Below are 21,925 nucleotides of genomic sequence, written 5' to 3' on the forward strand. Positions count from 1 at the left end.
GGAACGGCACCTCCGTACCTTCAGGCTCTGATCAGGCCCTACACCCAAGTAAGGGCACTGCGTTCATCCACCTCTGGCCTGCTCGCCTCCCTACCTCTGAGGAAGTACAGTTCCCGCTCAGCCCAGTCAAAACTTTTCGCTGCTCTGGCACCCCAATGGTGGAACAAACTCCCTCACGACGCCAGGTCAGCGGAGTCAATCACCACCTCCCGGAGACACCTGAAACCCCACCTCTTTAAGGAATACCTAGGATAGGATAAAGTAATCCTTCTAACCCCCCCCCCCCCCCCCCCCTTAAAATAGTTAGATGCACTATTGTAAAGTGGCTGTTCCACTGGATTTCATAAGGTGAATGCACCAATTTGTAAGTCACTCTGGATAAGAGCGTCTGCTAAATGACTTAAATGTAGTGTAAATGTAATTTCTGGGAGCCTTTGGATGGATAGTCTCTCTAGTGCCCTGTGTTGTCTATATAGTCATTTCTTAAGTACCCCCCATTTGGGGTCAAATGTGCTTCTATGTCAATCACTTCCATCTCCTCCATCCTGGGATCTCTGGGAGAGATGGGGTCCATCTTTGGGACCAAGTGCTGTAACTTCATCAAGAGTAACAGGGCCCGGGTCAAAGTCAAGTTTATCAGTGGAACATTCTTTATCCTGGCTGGTATCCTCCAGCTCAACACTCTATTCTTGGTTGACCATTACATGATTCAGAATATCCCATACCTGCTGGATCATTTTGGTGTTTTGGGTTACTTGGCTGAATTCAATAGGTGGCCTGCCTCCATGCCCCTGATAGGAGGGACCAAACTCTGCTGCTGCATCTTCAAGAGGAACCAGCCAGACTTAACGACGACTCAATCAACCTCCCGCTAACAGCTCTGTCTGCAAAGGGTCATAGAGGAGTTTATGTCATATTCTGGTTGGGACCATAGTCTTACTCAGCTGCTGCTGCTGCTACTACTTTAAGAGAGACATTCCCAAATTAACAACTCACTTACATTCCATCACTAGTATCTTATGCGATATTATGTTGCCATAGATCAGTGTTTCTCAACATAATTAGAATTGAAATGAGCTTCATAGTCTTAAATTGTTGTTCCTGTTGTTCCATTGTTCCTGTACCCAAGGAAGCAAAGCTAATTGAACTAAATGACCATCACCATAGCACTCACTTCTGTCATCATGAAGATCATATCACCTCTACCTTAACTGACAGCATAGACCCACTTCAATTTGCATACCGCCCAAATAGATCCACAGACGATGCAATCGCCATCGCACTGCACACTGCCCTATCCAATCTGAACAAGAGGAATACCTATGTAAGAATGCTGTTCATTGACTACAGCTCAGCCTAAAACACCATAGTACCCTACAAGCTCATCATTAAGCTCGGGGCCCTGGTTCTGAACCCCGCCCTGTGCAACTGGGTCCTGGACTTCCTGACGGGCTGCCCCCAGGTGGTGAAGGTAGGAAACAACACCTCCATTATGGTGATCCTCAACACAGGGGCCCCACAAGGGTGTGTGCTCAGCCCCCTCCTGTAGTCCCTGTTCACCCATGACTCCGTGACCATAAACACCTCCAACTCAATCATCAACTCTACAGACAACACAACAGTAGCTGGCCTGATTACCAACAATGACAACACAGCCTACAAGGAGGAGGTGAGGGCACTCGGAGTGTGGTGTCAGGAAAACAACCTTTCACTCAACGTCAACAAAACGAAGGAGCTGATCGTGGACTTCAGGAAACAGCAGATGGAGCACGCCCCCATCCACATCGATGGGACTGCAGTGGAGAAGGTGAAAAGCTTAAAGTTCCTCGGCGTACACATCACTGACAATCTGAAAAAGTTCACCCACACAGACAGTGTGGTGAAGAAGGCCTAATATCTTTAAACCTACTGTGGCCTATTTATTGCCTTACCTCCTCACGCCATTTGCACACACTGTATATAGACTTTCTTTTTTTCTATTGTGTTATTGACTGCACACTTGTTTATTCCATGTGTAACTCTGTGTTGTTGTTTTTTTTGCTTTATCTTGGCCAGGTCGCAGTTGTAAATGAGAACTTGTTCTCAGCTAGCCTACCTGGTTAAATAAAGGTGTAACGATCATCCTGGGAAGAAGGAGTGGACCAAAACGCAGCGTGGGAAGTGTTCATGTTAATTTAATAAATAAACTGAACACTGAAACAACAAAAAAACAACAAAGAGAGTGAACGAAACGAAACAGTCCTGTCTGGTGCAGACAGAAAACAGAAAACAACTACCCACAACACACAAGTGGGAAAAGGCTACCTAAGTATGGTTCTCAATCAGAGACAACGATAGACAGCTGCCTCTGATTGAGAACCACACCCGGCCAAACACATAGAAATAGACAACATAAAACAAAAGCATAGAATGCCCACCCCAACTCACGCCCTGACCAACCAAAATAGAGACATAAGAAGAATCTCTAAGGTCAGGGCGTGACAAAAGGTGAATTTTTAAAAACAACCCCTGCAGCGGTTTCGTTCACCAATCCGTCTGTTGTCTGGTAGTAAATGACTAAGTAAGTATTGGTGCTGTTTGAATAATTTCATCTGGGCAGTTTAGAAATGTGAATAAACATATAAACCCACACACCTGTAGGCCAACAGGTGAGACTGGTTCAGGTGTACACACCTGTAGTCCAAGGAACAGGTCAGACTGGTTCAGGTGTACACACCTGTAGTCCAAGGAACAGGTGAGACTGGTTCAGGTGTACACACCTGTAGTCCAAGGAACAGGTCAGACTGGTTCAGGTGTACACACCTGTAGTCCAAGGAACAGGTCAGACTGGTTCAGGTGTACACACCTGTAGTCCAAGGAACAGGTCAGACTGGTTCAGGTGTACACACCTGTAGTCCAAGGAACAGGTCAGACTGGTTCAGGTGTACACACCTGTAGGCCAAGGAACAGGTCAGACTGGTTCAGGTGTACACACCTGTAGTCCAAGGAACAGGTCAGACTGGTTCAGGTGTACACATCTGCTGTAACTCCCTCTTCTTCCCTGGCGACATGCACCGCTCCATACTCCATTACATTTAAACCATATTCCAATATAATTGCTGTTCTTTTTAAAAATTTGCTGCATTCGTACTTCAATGAAGCTTTTGTGTAAAATGGAACCAGCAACATAATTCAGTGTTTTTAAAAACATTCATATTTGTAGTTTAAGAACATATAACAAAGCTACTATATGTCCATGACTCCAGACATGTAAGACACTTCTATTAACCCTTTATAACAACAGTGAACAGTTCTTTCCTCATCTCTGGACTGTATAAATATGATGGATGTGGAACCTGTTTAACAACATGCCTGGAATGCAGACAGATAGTAAAGAGAAGAGAGATGCTGTGCCTGTGTTCCAAATGCTACCCTATTCCCTATATAGTGCACTACTTTTGACCAAGGCTCTGGATGGAGTGCACTATGTAGGGAATAGGGTGCCATTTGGTATGTACAGTAGATACAGGGCGTGTCATCCAGCACAGTCAAATCAAATACAATATTATTTGTCACATGCTTTGTAAACAACAGGTGTAGAGCAACAGTGAAATGCTTACATACGGGACGTTCCCAAAAATGCAGAGAGAAAAATAGTAGGAAAAAAATGACACAAAGATGAAATACACAGTGAGTAACTTGGCTATAAACACAGTGAACCAGTACCGAGTCGATGTGCAGGTATCATGGTGATCATGTGACCACATAAATTATGCGTGCCTTTTTGATCAGTTTGGTTAATTGCCATTTGGAATGTAGATACCGGGTGTGTCATCCAGCTCTGTCAGGTTCTGACCATAGTTCTTGTGTGTTTTGCTTGTTTTAGTGTTGGTCAGGCTGTGAGCTGGGTGGGCATTCTATGTTGTGTGTCTAGTTTGTCTGTTTCTATGTTTGGCCTAATATGGTTCTCAATCAGAGGCAGATGTTTTGTGTTGTCTCTGATTGGGAATCATATATAGGTGGCTTGTTTTGTGTTGGGGTTTGTGGGTGGTTGTTTCCTGTCTCTGTGTTTTCTCTGCACCAGCTAGGACTGTATCGGTTTGCCAAATTTTGTTATTTTTGTATTGTTGTAGTGTTCACAGTTCGTATTATTAAATATGTTGAGCACTAACTACGCTGCGTCTTGGTCCGATCCCTGCTACACATCCTCTTCAGACGAAGAGGAGGAAGGCTGCCGTTACAGAACCACCCACCAATCTCGGACCAAGCAGCGCGGCCATGGGCAGCAGCAGCAGCGGCAGCGGCCCATTACACAGGACTCCTGGACATGGGAGGAAATTCTGGAGGGTAAAGGACCCTGTGCTAAGGTTGGAGAATATCGCCGCTCTCATGAAGAGCTGGAGGCAGCTAAAGCCGAGGAGCGGTGGTATGAGGAGGCAGCACGGAAGCGTGGCTGGAAGCCAGAGAAGAAACCCCAAAAATGTATTGGGGGGGCTAAAAGGGAGTGTGGCGAAGTCAAGTAGGAGACCTGTGCCAACTTCCCGGGCTTACTGTGGAAAGCGAGAGTACGGGCAGACACCGTGTTGTGCGGAAGAGCGCACAGTGTCTCCTGTACGTATGCATAGCCCGGTGCAGTACATCCCAGCTTCACATATCGCCCGGGCTAGATTGAGTATTGAGCCAGGTGTCATGAAGCCGGCTCAACATATCTGGTCTCCAGTATGTCTCCTCGGGCCGGTGTACATGGCACCAGCCTTACGCATGGTGTCCCCGGTTCGCCAGCACAGCCCAGTGCGGGCTATTCCACCTCGCCGCACTGGCCTGGCTACGGGGAGCATTAACCTGTTGAGGCTAGGGGGTGCTGTTGTCACTATTTATGTATATCGTGTAATTTTTGAAACGGCTTCCTACTAAATTCTTGATCGTACAATATGCATATTATTATTATTATTGGATAGAAAACAGTCTCTAGTTTCTATAGCCGTTTAAATTTTGTCTCTGAGTGGAACAGAACTCATTCTACAGCAATTTCCCTGACATGGAGTCAGATTTCACACATTTTGGCCCCTGATCTGGAGTCAGTTAAAAGGCCACTGTTATTGCTATGAGTATACAGACACTGCTTACGTCTTCCCCTGGATGCCTTTACGTGATGACAATTTGAATGGTATCGATTGCCCAATCACAGCCACTATAAAACAAAAACACGTGTAGGTAGGAACTCTTTTCCAGCTGCGTCAGGCGCGCGGAGGACACCGACCTGCACTTTTTCCAAGCACTAGTGAAGCCAGTTATATTTCTCCGGTCATGTTTCTACTCGTTATAGGAGTTAAAAACATCATAAGGTAGTTAATTTAAACCGTTTTATAGCAATTTATTTCCGTTTAGTGCGATTTTGGGACATTTATTTCTGAGACACTGTGAATCTCTGGGCACGGTTCCAGTTCATGCCGAACGCAATGGGCATTTATACATGGCAAGAGGACAGCTTTCGACCAAAAGACGATTAGACCCAAGAAAGGATTCTTTGCCCAAGATTCTGATGGAAGAACAGCTCAAAGTAGGAACAATTTATTATGATAAATCGTGTTTCTGTCGAGAAATGTTAATCGCTTAGGACGCCATCTTGTTTGACGTAGCTTCGCTTGGCGCAAACTGTATTGAAAAGTAAGGATAATTTAAAAAATGTAAATCAGCGATTGTATTAAGAATTAAATTGTCTATCAATCGTTGTCCACCCTATATTTTTTAGTCACGTTTATGAGTATTTATGTATACGACTAGATCACTGTCTAATATGGCGCACGACATTGTCTGACCAGCTGGGCAACTTTTGTCATTGTCTAACCATGATTTTGGTGGCTAAATATGCACATTTTCAAACAAACTGTATATGTATGTTGTAATGTGATGTTACAGGAGTGTCATCTGAAGAATTCTGAGAAGGTTAGTGAAAAAATTAATATATTTTGGCGATGTTTACGTTATCACTCTCTTTGGCTAGAATCAATGCTCTGGTAACGTTTGCATATGTGGTATGCTAATATAACGATTTATTGTGTTTTCGCTGTAAGACACTTAGAAAATCTGAAATATTGTCTGTATTCACAGGATCTGTGTCTTTCGATTAGTGTATGCTGTGTATTTTTACGAAATGTTTGATGATTAGTAATTTGGTAAACACGTTGCTCTATATATTTATTCTAGTCCATTTGTGACGGTGGGTGCAATTGTAAACTATGACATCTACCTGAAATATGCACATTTTTCTAACAAAACCTATCCTATACCATAAATATGTTATCAGACTGTCATCTGATGAGTTTTTTTCTTGGTTAGTGGCTATCAATATCTTAGTTTAGCCGAATTGGTGATAGCTACTGGTGTTGGTGGACAAATAAAAGATGGTGTCTTATGCTAATGAGTTTAGCTAATAGATTTATATCTTTACATATTGTGTCTTCCCTGTAAAACATTTTAAAAATCGGACATGTTCGCTGGATTCACACGATCTGTGTCTTTCATTAGCTGTATTGGACTTTAATGTGTGAAAGTTAAATATTTAAAAAAAATATTTTTTTTGAATTTCGTGGCTCTGCCTTTTCAGTGGAATGTGGCCCAGTAACACCAGTGCCTACACCACGCACCAGGCTTCCTGTGCGTCTCCAGAACTCTGTTCCTCCTCCACGCACTCTCCCTGTGGTGCGTGTCTCCAGCCCGGTACGTCCAGTTCCGGCACCACGCACCAAGCCTCCTGTGCGTCTCCAGAGCCCTGTACGCACTGTTCCTGCTCCCCGCACTAGCCCTGAGGTGCGTGTCTCCAGTCCGGTACCACCAGCTCTCCCCACCTGGATGGAGATAACTTTCATAGCAGGTAACGTTGCCAAAACAGAGGTGGTCTTGTACGGCCTGTGGATGAGCTGTGTGACCCAAAGCACTGGACAAACAGTGTGAGGTGTACACCTCCATGGGATATTGGGAATACGTTCTGCAGCCTGCCAGAGCCATGATCCCCACTGCCATCATACTGGTGGTTCTGGGGGTCATGGTCTCCATGGTCGGAGCCAAGAGCACCAACTGCATCAAAGACAAAACATCTCAGGGCAAGTTGATCATTATCGCTGGAATACTTTTCATCCTGGATGGAATTCTCATCCTCATCCCTGTTTCCTTGGTAGCCAGATCAATTATCAGTGACTCCTCCACGCGGATCGAAGGGAAGCCTGAGCTGGGGAACTCGCTGTACCTCGGCTGGGTGGCGGCCTCCCTGCTCCTGCTTGGAGGGGTCTTACTGTGCATCAAAGTGGGAGTGTTTGGATGGATGGTGGGAATATTTGGATGGATAGTCTCCCTAGTGCCCAGTGCTCTCTCTATATTGCTCAAATTCAGTCCTTTTCCTGGGCCCCACTATAGGGACATTTGGATGGTTCTGACGATCACCTCCATCTCCTCCATCCTGGGCGCTCTAGGAGTGATGGGGTCCATCTTTGGGACCAGGTGCTGTAACTGCATCAAGAGTAACAGGATCAGGGTCAAGGCAAGGTTCATCGTTGGAACATTCTTCATCCTGGCTGGTATACTGCAGATCACCACTGTCACGCCCTGACCTTAGTTATCTTTGTTTTCTTTATTATTTTGGTTAGGTCAGGGTGTGACATGGGGGATGTATGTGTTTTACCTTGTCTAGGGGTTTTGTATGTTTATGGGGTGTTTACTAGTCTATGTGTTTGTATGTCTATGGTTGCCTAGATTGGTTCTCAATTAGAGGCAGCTGTTTATCGTTGTCTCTGATTGGGAACCATATTTAGGCAGCCATATTCCGTTGGGTATTTCGTGGGTTATTGTCTCTGTCTAGTTGCCTGTGACTGCACTTTTGTATGATAGCTTCACGTTCGTTTTGTTATTTTGTATAGTTTGTTTAGTGTTCATCCAGCCCAGTATCACCAGTTCCAGCACCACGCACCAGGCCTACTGTGCGTCTCCAGGGTCCAGTACTCCCTGTTACTGCTCCTCGCACTCGCCCTGAGGTGCGTGCCCCCAACCCGGTACCACCAGTGCCGGCACCATGCACCAGGCTTATAGTGCGCCTCGGCAGTCCAGTATGCCCTGTTCCTTCTCCCCGCACTCGCCTTGAGGTGCGTGTTCCCAGCCCGATACCACCAGTTCCGGCACCACGCACCAGGCCTACAGTGCGCCTCGGCAAGCCTGAGCTGCCCGTCTGTCCAGCGCCGCCTAAGCTGCCCGTCTCTCCAGCGCCGCCTGAGCTGCCCGTCTGTCCAGCGCCGCCTGAGCTGCCCGTCTGTCCAGCGCCGCCTTAGCTGCCTGTCTGTCCAGCGCCGCCTGAGCCGCCCGTCTGTCCAGCGCCGCCTGAGCCGCCCGTCTGTCCAGCGCCGCCTGAGCCACCCGTCTGTCCAGCGCCGCCTGAGCCGCCCGTCTGTCCTGAGCCGTCAGAGCCGTCCGTCAGTCAGGAGCTGCCAGAGCCGCCCGCCAGTCAGGAGCTGCCAGAGCCGCCCGCCAGTCAGGAGCTGCCAGAGCCGCCCGCCAGTCAGGAGCTGCCAGAGCCGCCGGTCAGTCCGGAGCTGCCTTTCAGTCCGGAGCTGCCCTTCAGTCCGGAGCTGCCTTTCAGTCCTGAGTTACCCCTCAGTCCGGAGCTGCCCGTCAGTCCGGAGCTGCCGTCAGTCCGGAGCTGCCCTTCAGTCCGGAGCTACCCCTCAATCCGGAGCTGCCCTTCAGTCCGGAGCTGCCTTTCAGTCCGGAGCTGCCCCTCAGTCCTGAGCTACCCCTCAGTCCGGAGCTGCCCCTCAGTCCGGAGCTACCCCTCAGTCCGGAGCTGCCCCTCAGTCCGGAGCTACCCCTTAGTCCGGAGCTGCCCCTCAGTCCTGAGCTTCCCCTCAGTCCGGAGCTGCCCGTCAGTCCGGAGCTACCCCTCAGTCCTGAGCTGCCCCTCAGTCCGGAACTGCCCCTCAGTCCGGAGCTGCCCGTCAGTCCGGAGCTGCCCCTCAGTCCTGAGCTGCCCCTCAGTCCTGAGCTGCCCCTCAGTCCGGAGCTACCACTCAGTCCGGAGCTGCCCCTCCGTGCAGTGGCGCCCTCTACAATGGTCTTCAGTCCTGGACTCGCTGCAAGGGTCCCCGCTCCAGAGGCGCCACCAAAGCGGGTAATGACTATGGTGGAGTGGGGTCCACGTCCCGCACCCGAGCCGCCGCTGTAAGAAGGCCCACCCGGACCCTCCCCTTCTGTGTCAGGTTTTGCGGCCGGAGTCCGCCCTGACCTTAGTTATCTTAGTTTTCTTTATTATTTTGGTTAGGTCAGGGTGTGACATGGGGGATGTATGTGTTTTGTCTTGTCTAGGGGTTTTGTATGTTTATGGGGTGTTTCACTAGTCTATGTGTTTGTATGTCTATGGTTGCCTAGATTGGTTCTCAATTAGAGGCAGCTGTTTATCGTTGTCTCTGATTGGGAACCATTTTAGGCAGCCATATTCCGTTGGGTATTTCGTGGGTTATTGTCTATGTCTAGTTGCCTGTGTCTGCACTTTTGTATGATAGCTTCACGTTCGTTATTTTGTTATTTTGTTTTGTTATTTTGTATAGTTTGTTTAGTGTTCATCTTCATAAATAAATAGAAGATGTATTCATATCACGCTGCGCCTTGGTCCTCCTCTCTTCCACATTACGACGAACGTGACAACCACTGTGTTCTTGGTTGACCATTACTTAAGAACGGATGTCCAGCTGCAGCGCTACCCATTCGTCCTGTTTACCCAACATGACCTGGTTATTTTAGCTGAAGTCAGTAGGTGGTCTGCCTCCATGCTCCTGATAGGAGGGACCATACTCTGCTGCTGCATCTTCAAGAGGAACCAGCCAGACTCAACGACAAATACATCAACCTCCCGCTAACAGCTCTGTCTTCAACAGGTCATAGAGGAGTTTATGTCATATTGTGTTGGGATCATAGTCTGGTGCAGCTGCTGCTGCTACTGCTTTAACAGAGAAACTGTACTTTCTTTAAATGAAAGCAATGGAGAGAATATAATTGTGATTCTATATGTAATTCTATGATAAAACAACCTCTATCTGTCACGCTCGTCATCCTCCTCGTCTGAGGAGGAGTAGTTGGAAGGATCGGAGGAGCAAAATGCAGCGTGGTATGTGTTCATCATGAATTTAATAAACAGAGAACACTGAACAAACTATACAAAACAATAAACGAACAACGAACGTGAAGCTATATAAGAAATGTGCTGACACAAGCAACTAACATAGACAATCACCCACAACCCACAATGACAAAACAGGCTACCTAAAATATGGCTCCCAATCAGAAACAACGACAAACACCTGCCTCTGATTGAGAACCATGTCAGGCCAAACACATAGAAATAGACAAACTAGACATACAACATAGAATGCCCACTCAGATCACACCCTGACCAAACAAAAACATAGAAACATACAAAGCAAACTATGGTCAGGGCGTGACACTATCCTTTCTGTTCAATGTTCAAAAGTCGGAAAGGACCAGATATGTGTGAAAGCAACATAGTTATTGTTCCACCTTGTCTTTAACACGTCAAAGAGGAGATTATGACATATTGTGTTCAAATATTCAGTTAATTTAGACTGGGAGGAGAAGTTCCTGAGGAGACTGAAATTAAGGGACATATTCTGACTGTTTCCTCTCTGATGTTCTATACCAGTACTGATACTTCTCTTTATGCTTCTTTAAAATGGGATGAATTTAAATAGAGAAAGAATTGAATCAGAAGTTGATTGTTTAATCCTGTTAAATATGTTCAAATAAAATAATTGTATCTGACTGAAAAACGTTTCCTGGTTGCTGTTGTGCATTTCCTGTTCATGTTCACTACATTACCAACAAGCTTACAGTCAGAGACTGGGACCTTCCAACTGAAACAGCCAGTATATCATAGTGTGGAATTAATTCAAGCCAAGTCCTTGAAACAGTTATCATTAGTCTATTTAGTCTATTATATAGTTAATTTCAGTCCATGAATCCAACCTTACAATTATTTATTTCACACTCAAGGGTTTTTCAGCATGTAGTTTCAATCTATTGATGTGTACTATGAGTCCCAGTCCCTTTATCATTGCCCCTCAGAACAGGCTTTGGGGTGGAGGGTAAAGTTGTCCCTAGTTGCTGATGATCGATCAGTTTAGCATTTTCCCCACTAATGGTTAAGGTTTGAATTGGGTTGAGGCAAGACTTAAACAGGTTTTATTACATCTTAAGCCCAACTCAGATTGGGAAGCTTCCATTTTCATCAGATTCCTATAACATTTCTTGGTAATTATTATATTAGAATTATCCCTATTTGGTAATTATTGGTTTTTATTCTAGGTTGGATCTCAACATTCCATATTGTTACACAATGCTGTTTAATGAGTTTGAAACTGAGTAGAGTTTTTCACCCATTTGGGTCACAACCACATAAAGCCCCACATACGTGTTAATAGGATGTCTGTTTCCATGACAACATATTTAAGTGACATCACAGCATCGAGTAGTTATAGAGGTCTTCTGAGTGGATCAGCTCTCCATTCTTACAGAAGACCTCAGGAACAAACTTCGGAGTGAACGAATGAGCTGAACGAGACGCAGTCAGGGAGACAGTATTTTGTTGGGCATGGATATTATGGATATCGTTGAAATGGTGGAGATCGTGGGCATCGCCCTGGGAGTCATAGGATTAATACTGACCATTGTGATCTGTGCTCTCCCCACCTGGATAGAGACAACCTTCTTAGCAGCTAACTTTACCAACACAGAGATGGTCTTGTACGGCCTGTGGATGCGCTGTGTGACACAAAGCACGGGACAGACACAGTTTAAGATGTACACCTCCATGGGATTTTGGGAATAAGTTCTGCAGCCTGCCAGAGCCATGATTCTCACTACCATCATCCTGGGGGTTCTGGGGGATCTGGGGGTCATGGTCTCCATGGTCGGAGCCAAGAGCACCAACTGCATCAAAGACAAAACATCTCAGGCCAAGTTGATAATTATTGCTGGAATACTTTTCATCCTGGCTAGAATTCTCATCCTCATCCCTGTTTCCTTGGTAGCCAGATCAATTATCAGCGACTCCTCCACGCAGATCGAAGGGAAGCCTGAGCTGGGGAACTCACTGTACATCAGCTTCCCTGCACCTGATTGGAGGGGTCTCACTGTGCATCAAAGTGGGAGACTTGGGATGGAATGGGAATCTTTGGATGGATAGTCTCCCTAGTGCCCTGTGCTATCTCTATATTGTGCCTAGAACAACATACTCATCTCCTCCACCCTGGGAGCTCTAGGAGTTATGGGGTCCATCTTTGGGACCAGGTGCTGTAACTCCATCAAGAGTAACAGGACCAGGGTCAAGGCCAGGTTCATCGTTGGAACACAACAATATTATGGGGAATGGGAGTGAGAGGGCTACTACCACAGTGTTGGAAAGGGATCACAGCAATGAGGGTATGAGGCATGAGTTGAGGTGTTCAGAGGAATGACTTCAGTGCAGGACAGGACTTGTCTGGGAAGACAAAAAACAATACACAACACACTACACAGTTAGACCAAACAGCTAAGAATGAGTTAGTCCAAGCAAGGAGTAAAACGTTTGATGTGTAATAATGTAATTGTGTTTGTGTATGTGATTGACTCTACATAGAGTAATGAGAGAAAATGGATAGGGGTACTCACAGTGCTTGGAGAGGAAACTTTCAATGTGCCAGTGGATGAGCGGGCACATGAGATGTTGCTTCATTTCCTGTCAGGACAGAGTTGACAATGGTAGTAGAGTGGACTGGTCATCACCTCTTAAATCAGGGAACAGGAGGGGACTTTGCTGGAAAAACAAATTGCAGATACATTCCATTACAGCTGCGATATCGTAGGTTTGAACATGTTTCTCCGTGAAGTTAAACACAGAGTTGGCATCTCACCCATTTGACACATCAAAGTAGCCCGAGAAACGTTCCTGAATAACGCCCTGATCATCCACATTAGAGGTCTACCGATTATAATTTTTCAATTCCGATACCGATTATTGGAGGACCAAAAAAACCCGATACACATTAATCACCCAATTTTTATATATATTTGTAATAATTAGAATTACAACAATACTGAATGAACACTTTTATTTTAACTTAATATAATACATAAATCTATTTAGTCTCAAATATATAATGAAACATGTTCAATTTGGTTTAAATAATGCAAAAACACAGTGTTGGAGAAGAAAGCAAAAGTGCAATACGTGCTGTGTAAGAAAGCTAACGTTTAAGTTCCTTGCTCAGAACATGAGAACATATGAAAGCTGGTGGTTCCTTTTAACATGAGTCTTCAATATCCCCAGTTAAGAAGTTAAGTTGTAGCTATTATAGGAATTGTAGGACTATTTCTCTCTATACATTTGTATTTCATATACCATTGACTATTGGATGTTCTTATAGGCACTATAGTATTGCCAGCCTAATTTCGGGAGTTGATATGCTTGAAGTCATAAACAACGCTGTGAAGCAAGCATTGCGAAGAGCTTCTGGCAAACGCAGGAAAGTGCTGTTTGAATGAATGTTTACGAGCCTGCTGCTGCCTACCACCGCTCAGTCAGACTGCTCTATCAAATATCAAATCATAGACTTCACTATGATATAATAAACACACAGAAATACGAGCCTTTGGTCATAAATATGGTCAAATCCGGAAACTATAATTTCGAAAACAAAACGTTTAGTCTTTCAGTGAAATATGGAACCGTTACGTATTTTATCTAACGGGTTGTCACGATCGTCTTGAGGTGAAAGAGTGGACCAAGGTGCAGAGTGATATAAATACATCTTCTCTTTTTTAATGAAGAAGAAACAAACACGAACACTAATACAAAACTAAACAAAAACAACAAACGACCGTGAAGCTATACAAACTACGTGCACACATGCAACATAGACATAGACAATTACCCACAACCTGTCTAATGCCTATGGCTGCCTTAAATATGGCTCCCAATAAGAGACAACGATAGACAGCTGTCTCTGATTGAGAACCACTCAGGCAACCATAGACATACCTAAACACCTACATTGAACACAACCCCATAAACTCTACCAAAACCCCCTAGACACTACAAACACCCTCGACTAGACAAAAACACACAAACATCCCTCATGTCACACCCTGACCTAACTAAAATAATAAAGAAAACAAAGATAACTAAGGCCAGGGCGTGACACGGGTGGCATCCATAAGTCTAAATATTGCTGTTACATTGCACAACCTTCAATGTTATGTCGTAATTATGTCAAATTCTTGCAAATAAATTACGGTCTTTGTTAGGAAGAAATGGTCTTCACACAATTCGCAACGAGCAAGGTGGCCCAAACTGCTGCATATACCCTGACTCTGCTTGCACAGAATGCAAGAGAAGTGACACAATTTCCCTAGTTAATATTGTCTGCTAACATGAACTTATTTTAACTAAATATGCAGGTTTAAAAATATATACTTGTGTATTGATTTTAAGAAAGGCATTGATGTTTATGGTTAGGTACATTGGTGCAACGCTAATGCGCTTGTTAAATCATCACCAGTTTGGCGAAGTAGGCTGTGATACGATGATAAATTAACAGGCACCGCATTGATTATTTGCAACGCAGGACAAAGGCTAGTTAAACTTGTAATATCATCAACCATGTGTAGTTAACTAGTGATTATGTTTGTTATAGGATAAGTTTAACCTCTAACGCCTACCAAACCCGGATCCGGGAGCCCCCCCATCACAAAAGCTGACTAGCATAGCCTAGCCTAAAGCCACAGGGATATCATATAATAAAATGTTCATGAAATCACAAGTCCAAGACACCAAATGAAAGATACAGATCTTGTGAATAAAGCCATCATTTCTGATTTTTAAAATGTTTTACAGGGAAGACAAAATATGTAAATCTATTAGCTAACCACGTTAGCAAAAGACAACTTTTTTTTTACTCCACCATTTTCTTACTGCATCAGTAGCTATCACAAATTCGGCCAAATAAAGATATAAATAGCCACTAACCAAGAAACAACCTCATCAGATGACAGTCTGATAACATATTTATTGTATAGCATATGTTTTGTTAAAAAAAATTGCATATTTCAGGTTTAAATCATAGTTTACCATTGCAGCCACCATCACACATCGACTAGAATAACTACAGAGAGCAACGTGTATTACCTAATTACTCATCATAAAACATTTCTTAAAAATACACAGCGTACAGCAATTGAAAGACACAGATCTTGTGAATCCAGGCAATATTTCAGATGTTCTAAGTGTTTTACAGCGAAAACACAATATAACGTTATATTAGCTTAGCACAGTAGCAAACCAAACAACAGCATTGATTCCAGCCAAACATAGCGATAACGTATTCACCACCAAAATAATAATTTTTTCACTAAGCTTCTCAGAATTCTTCAGATGACAGTCCTGTTGTCACGCCCTGGCCTTAGTATTCTTTGTTTTCTTAATTATTTTAGTTAGGTCAGGGTGTGACATGGGGAATGTATGTGTTTTTGTAGTGTCTAGGGTGGTTGTAAGGTTTAGGGCGTTTATTAGAGTAGTTGGGTTTATGTTTAGTATAGTAGTCTAGCTGTGTCTATGGTTGAGTGTAGGTATCTAGGAAAGTCTATGGTTGCCTGAATTGGGTCTCAATTAGAGACAGCTGGTTATTGTTGTCTCTGATTGGGAGCCATATTTAAGGCAACCATAGGCTTTAGCTGTTTGTGGGGAATTGTCTATGTCGAAGTGTTTTGTGTCAGCACTGATGTTTGTATAGCTTCACGGTCGTCTGTTCTGTTTGTTGTTTTGTTTTCCTTCTTTAAAATAAAAGAAGATGTACTTTCCACGCGCTGCGCCTTGGTCCTCTCTCAGTCCCGTTGACGATCGTGACAGAATTCCCCACCAATGCGGTATCAAGCAGCGCGAAAGCGGCAACAGGAGCAAGGCATCAAGGATTCATGGACATGGGAGGAAATTCTGGACCGCGAAGAACCAGGAGAATATAACCGCCCCAAAGCTGAGCTGGAGGCAGCGAAAGCCGAGAGGCGGCGATATGAGGAGCTAGCTCGGAGGCAGGAAAAGGATCTGGGCTACACTACGTGGGAGGAGATCGACAGGTGGGCGATCAACCCAGGGAGAGTGCCGGAGCCCGCCTGGGATTCTCTGGCGCAGTGCGAGGAGGGATACCGGCGTATGGAGGCAGCACGACGAAGCGGTAGGAAGCCTGTGAGAAAACCCCAAAAATGTATTGGGGGGGGGCTTAAAGGGAGAGTGGCGAAGTCAGGTAGGAAACCTGCGCCTACTCCCTGTACTTACCGTGGAGAGCGAGAGTACGGGCAGACACCGTGTTACGCAGTAGAGCGCACGGTGTCTCCTGTACTTGTGCATAGCCCGGTGCGGGTTATTCCACCTCCCCGCACTGGCAGGGCTAGATTGAGTATTGAGCCGGATGTCATGAAGCCGGCCCTATATATCTGGCCACCAGTGCGTCTCCTCGGGCAGGTTTACATGGCACCAGCCTTATGCATGGTGTCCCGGTTCGCCTACATAGCCCGGTGCGGGTTATTCCACCTCCCCGCACTGGTCGGGCGACGGGGAGCATTCAACCAGGTATGGTTGGGCAGGCTCAATGCTCAAGGGAGCCAATACGCCTGCACGGTCCGGTATTTCCGGCGCCACCTCCCCGCCCCAGTCCAGTTCCACCAGTGCCTACACCACGCACCAGGCTTCCAGTGTGTCTCCAGAGCCCTGTTCCTCCTCCACGCACTCGTCCTATGGTGCGTGTCTCCAGCCCGGTACCACCAATTCCGGCACCACGCACCCTGCCTCCTGTGCGTCTCCAGAGTCCTGTGCATCCTGTTGCTGCTCCCCGCATTAGCCCTGAGATGCGTGTCCCCAGCCCGGTACCACCAGTTCCGGCACCACGCACTAGGCCTAATGTGCGTCCCCAGGGTTCAGTATGCCCTGTTCCTTCTCCCCGCACTAGCCTGAAGGTGCGTGTCCTTAGCCCGGTGCCTCCAGTTCTGGCACCACGCACCAGGCCTACAGTGCGCCTATTCCGGCCAGAGCCATCCGTCTCCCCAGCGCCATCTGAGCCATCCGTCGCTCCAGCGCCATCTAAGCCATCCGTCTCCCGAGCGCCATCTGAGCCATCCGTCTCCCCAGCGCCATCTGAGCCATCCGTCTCCCCAGCGCCATCTGAGCCATCCGTCTGCCCAGTGCCGTCTGAGCCATCCGTCTGTCCCGAGCCATTAGAGCCGCCCGTCTGTCCCGAGCCGTCAGAGCCGTTAGTCAGTCAGGAGCCGCTAGAGTCATTCGTCAGTCAGGATCTGCCAGAGCCGCCAACCAGACAGGATCTGCCAGAGCCGCCAACCAGACAGGATCTGCCAGAGCCGCCAACCAGACAGGATCTGCCAGAGCCGCCAACCAGACAGGATCTGCCAGAGCCGTCAGCCAGCCATGAGCGTCCAGAGCCGTCAGCCAGCCGTGAGCGTCCAGAGCCGTCAGCCAGCCGTGAGCGTCCAGAGCCGTCAGCCAGCCATGAGCAGCCAGAGCCGTCAGCAAGCCATGAGCAGCCAGATCCGTCAGCCAGCCATGAGCAGCCAGATCCGTCAGCCAGCCATGAGCAGCCAGATCCGTCAGCCAGCCATGAGCAGCCAGATCCGTCAGCCAGCCATGAGCAGCCAGATCCGTCATCCAGCCATGAGCAGCCAGATCCGTCAGCCAGCCATGAGCAGCCAGATCCGTCAGCCAGCCATGAGCAGCCAGATCCGTCAGCCAGACATGAACCGTCCAGCCAGGATCCGCCAGAGCCGTCCAGCCAAGATCCGCCAGAGCAGTCATCCAGCCAGGATCCGTCCCTCAGTCCGGAGCTGCCGTCCCTCAGTCCGGAGCTGCCCCTTATCCTGGTGCTGCCCCTTATCTTGGTGCTGCCCCTTAATGCTTGCTAGCAACTTACCTTGGCTCCTTGCTGCACTCGCGTAACAGGTGGTCAGCCTGCCACGCAGTTGTGGAGTGCAATGTAATCGGCCATAATCGACGTCCAAAAATGCTGATTACTGATTGTTATGAAAACTTGAAATCGGACCTAATTACTCGGCCATGCCGATTAATCGTTCAACCTCTACTCCACATACCTGACGATAACTGACAACTGCAAGCAGACTGGTGGCACCATAGGTCCCAGAGCAGGGGGGCAATTTTTCGCCTCTGGAGCCCAGAGTTTTTCATTATCTGTTAACCTAACCAGGAAAACTCTGGACCCTATAAGGTATAACAGTGATTAATCAGTTATGATGCTTTGATGGGACCAGTTTTTCCTAAATCAGGTCACATAGTTTTAAAAAACTGAGAGAAAAACTCCTGGCCCTAGGGGGGATGAAAACCCTGTCAAACTGCAGCTACCTTATACTTGTTCATATGAATTATATTTACACTAGATTAGGGGAGACAGAGACAACAACTGATAGACAATATAACTCACAGGGCTGAGCTTTATGAACGTTTGCATCATGCAGTTCTATGCAACTGTAGGCCTTATAAAAATCTACTCACATCTGTCATCACTATTATGTTGATGGACTAATTCCAGTTAATCGTTTTGGATTGAAAACGTATTGGCAGCCTAGCCAGCCCAGTTTTGAATATAAACCAAATTTGATCACATTCACGTTTTCTCCTGACACACAAATGGACTATAAATACATAACGTTACCAATTAGTTACCCTGACCAAATGGACAGTGCACATAGACTGTATGCATCTGCTCTTATTAGTAGCCTACAGTTGATCAGACTGAAAAATGGTCTCGTTTTCATCCCATACAGCAGATTTCTAATGTTTAGGTGAACCTAGACAGCTGCAACATTTATATCATCAGCTTTTGATTGTCTCTGTCCGGAGTGATTGTGTTTTACTCATTGCAAAATAAATTCCAGGGGAAAGTGAAAAGCCTACTTGAGCACACGCAAAAAAATGCTCTGCGTCAACCTCTCTCTGTAATATTTTAATGGATGTTGCGATGGAAGATATCAAATCATTCCGAATTGATTTCTACATCCCAGAAAAGACAGTCGAAAGTTCGATAAGCTCGGCAAGTAAAATATTGTTGTTACGTGCAATAACCTCTGCGAGCTCATTGTAGTTTCCCTTGTCGGCGGAACATTCCCTCTCGTAGTGTCATCTAAAAGAAACATTCTTTCAGGCCCCAAAACGCAGTGGTGTTGATAAGCTGCTTGAGAACATCCCTGTTTCTCCTAACTTTCTCGCTGTGTCACGCAGTCTAAATACACAGACCTTTGTCTTGATCGATGCAGCTTTTTCTCAGAAGCTTGAGCCTGATGTGGGCATTTATATGCTGCCTGCTGAACGATCCATGTTCGTCGGGTCACTGTACCCACCTTTCGACCAGAGTTGGCCATTCTACCATTCTGGCGGAGAAAACTGCACACTTGTGCTAGTAGCTAGCTAGCTACTGAAGTTAACAAGGCAAATTTTAATAAATTGCACAAACTGGACACAAAAATAAAGTTCTAAAACCAAGAAAAATATTTATAATATACGTCCTCTCTCCTGTAAATTGAAAAAAATTATTTGAATTGAATATCAAAAGTTCTGATTGGATTGATTAATTCCTACGGAATTCCTCCGGAAGTGGTCATAATTACCATTTATGTCTATGGAAGGGGGTGAGGCCTACGAGCCTCCTAGGTTTTGTATTGAAGTCAATATAGCCAGAGGAGGATGGAAGCTAGCTGTCCTCCGGCTACACCATGGTGCTACCCCAGACAGAGCAGTTGAAGTTACTGTAGACCTTCAATGCAAAAGTGTATTTTAACAAATGATTTGGTGACATATGAATATATATTCAACAGTTTTATCTAAAAAGGATAACTTTGTTAATGTTTCACTCTTCTATTTTCATGACATTTCACTGAGGAGGATGGTCCTCCCCTTCCTAATCTGAGGAGCCTCCATTGTGTTCAATGTTAGAATATTGTAAGGGACCAGACAGTTGTGAAAGAAACATAGTTATTGTTCCACCTTGTCTTTAACAGGTCAAAGAGGAGTTTATGACATATTGTGACCAAATATTCAGTTAATTCAGAGTGGGAGTTCCTGAGGAGACTGCAATGAAGGGACATATTCTGACTGTTTCCTCTCTGATGTTCTGTACCAGTACTGATACTTCTCTTTATGCTTCTTTAAAATGGAAAGAATTGAATCAGTAGTTGATTGTTTAATCCTGTTAAAGATGTTCAAATAAAAAACGTATCTGGATGCAAAGTGTTTCCTGGTTGCTGCTGTGCATTTCCTGTTTATGTTCACCACGTTAACCACAAGCCTACAGTCAGTGACTGGGATCTTCTGACTGAAACATATATCATAGTGTATAATTATTTCAACCAGGTTTATGAAACTGTTATCATTAGTCTATTTAGTCTATTGTATAGTTCATTTCAGTCCATGGATCGTACCTTAAAATTATTTATTTCACACTCAAGGGTTTTTCAGCATGTAGTTTCAATCTAATTGAATGTCACTAGTATCTCCGTTAAGTGTGTGTCAACCACATACCGCCCCACATCTGAACGAATAAGTTGTTTCCTTTGCAGAAGTTAGCAATAAGGCAATATTGCACAAGATCCCCTGAAACCTTTTGAAGACTATGAAGCTTAATCCAGTTCTGTGCATTTATATTGAGAAACATTGGGCTGTGTTAACATAAGATCATATAAGATACTAGTGATGGAATTTAATTGAGCCAGTGTGCAGACTGGCTAGCTTCAAATCATTTAAAATGTCATTTGTCACATGTGCCGAATACAACAGGTGTAGTAGACCTTACAACATTATCATCTCTCATGTAACCTGGAACCTGACCTGAGACCTGATGCAGTGTAAGGTCTACAACTCCATGCTGGCCTTACCTCAGAACCTGCAGGCTGACCCGAGCCATGACCATCATCGCCATCATCTTCTGGGTTCTGGGAGTCTCCATAGTCAGGGCCAAGTGCACCAACTACATCAATAACAAAAAGTCCAAGGCCAAAGTAATGATCATCTCCAGAATGATCTTCATCCTGGCTGTAATCCTGGTGCTCGTTGCTGTCTCCTGGACGGCCAGCACCATTTGGGGGAGTTGGGGGCCTCGCTCTACATCTGCTGGGAGGCAGCGGCCCTGCTCCTGGTTATGGGGGTCATACTGTGCAGCTCCTGCCCACCTAGTGAGATTGAGTCATGTTTTTTGGGAGCCTTTGGATGGATAGTCTCCCTAGTGCCCTGTGTTGTCTGTATAGTAGTTTCTTATGGACCCTCCAGTTGGGTCAAATGGGCTCGGAAGACAATCACTTCCATCTCCTCCATCCTGGGTAATCTAGGAGAGATGGGGTCCATCCTGGGTACTCTAGGAGAGATGGGGTCCATCCTGGGTACTCTAGGAGAGATGGGGTCCATCCTGGGTACTCTAGGAGAGATGGGGTCCATCCTGGGTACTCTAGGAGAGATGGGATCCATCCTGGGTACTCTAGGAGAGATGGGGTCCATCCTGGGTACTCTAGGAGAGATGGGGTCCATCCTGGGTACTCTAGGAGAGATGGGGTCCATCCTGGGTACTCTAGGAGAGATGGGGTCCATCTTTGGGGCCAAGTTTTTATCTGCATGAAGAGTAACAGGACCCGGGTCAAAGTCAAGTTGATCAGTGGAACATTCTTTATCCTGGCTGGTATCCTCCAGCTCACCACTCTCTTCTTGGTTGACCATTACATGATTCAGAATATCCCATACCTGCTGGATCATTTTGGTGTTTTGGGTTACTTGGCTGAATTCAATAGGTGGCCTGACTCCATGCTCCTGACAAGAGGGACTGCTGCTGCTGCATCTTCAAGAGGAACCAGCCAG

The 21,925-nt window shown here is 45.8% G+C and overlaps 2 pseudogenes; both read left to right on the forward strand.

Moving 5' to 3' along the window:
• The first annotated feature begins 518 nt into the window (after nt 1–518).
• LOC129863172 (uncharacterized) lies at nt 519–7,585 on the forward strand (annotated as a pseudogene).
• Nucleotides 7,586–11,650: 4,065 nt separating this feature from the next.
• Nucleotides 11,651–21,689, forward strand: LOC129863174 (claudin-4-like; annotated as a pseudogene).
• The last annotated feature ends 236 nt before the right edge of the window (nt 21,690–21,925 follow it).

Source organism: Salvelinus fontinalis, chromosome 10, assembly GCF_029448725.1.
Source record: "Salvelinus fontinalis isolate EN_2023a chromosome 10, ASM2944872v1, whole genome shotgun sequence".
In the NCBI taxonomy this organism is placed as follows: Eukaryota; Metazoa; Chordata; class Actinopteri; order Salmoniformes; family Salmonidae; genus Salvelinus; species Salvelinus fontinalis.